Source organism: Colobus angolensis, unplaced genomic scaffold (assembly GCF_000951035.1).
Source record: "Colobus angolensis palliatus isolate OR3802 unplaced genomic scaffold, Cang.pa_1.0 Scaffold223, whole genome shotgun sequence".
NCBI classification, from domain to species: Eukaryota; Metazoa; Chordata; class Mammalia; order Primates; family Cercopithecidae; genus Colobus; species Colobus angolensis.
In genome coordinates, this window is record NW_012115411.1 from 1191534 (window position 1) to 1191999 (window position 466).

Below are 466 nucleotides of genomic sequence, written 5' to 3' on the forward strand. Positions count from 1 at the left end.
GTGAAGCAACCTTGAAGGAAGTTGCAGGAGGATGGACAAGGATATGATCCTGCAACCATGGAACCAGGAAGTGGGCCGGGAGGTGTGGAGGATGATGCAGCAAGCAAGGGAGAGCCTCTGCTCCATCTGCAGCTGGACGCAGTGTAGACAGAAGGAGACCCTGCCCCATGTCTACCTGGACCCAGTGTAGACAGGAGGAGACCTGCCTCAACTCCACGTAGATCTGGTGTAGACAAGAGGAGACCTTGTCCCACAACCACCTGGACGCAGTGTAGACAGAAGGATACCCTGCCCCATGTCTACCTGGACCTAGTGTAGACAGGAGGAGACCCTGCCCCACTTCCACATAGAACCAGTGTAGACAGGAAGACACCTGCCCCACCTCCACGTAGACCCAGTGTAGACAGGAGGAGATCTTGTCCCACAACCACCTGCACCCAGTGTAGACAGGAAGAGACCTGCCCCA

At 56.2% G+C, this 466-nt stretch overlaps 1 protein-coding gene across 1 annotated transcript in view; it reads left to right on the plus strand.

The window, feature by feature from the left end:
* Nucleotides 1-466, plus strand: part of LOC105513134 (granulocyte-macrophage colony-stimulating factor receptor subunit alpha-like) — a 99074-nt gene that overhangs the window by 77155 nt on the left and 21453 nt on the right. The window lies entirely within an intron of this gene.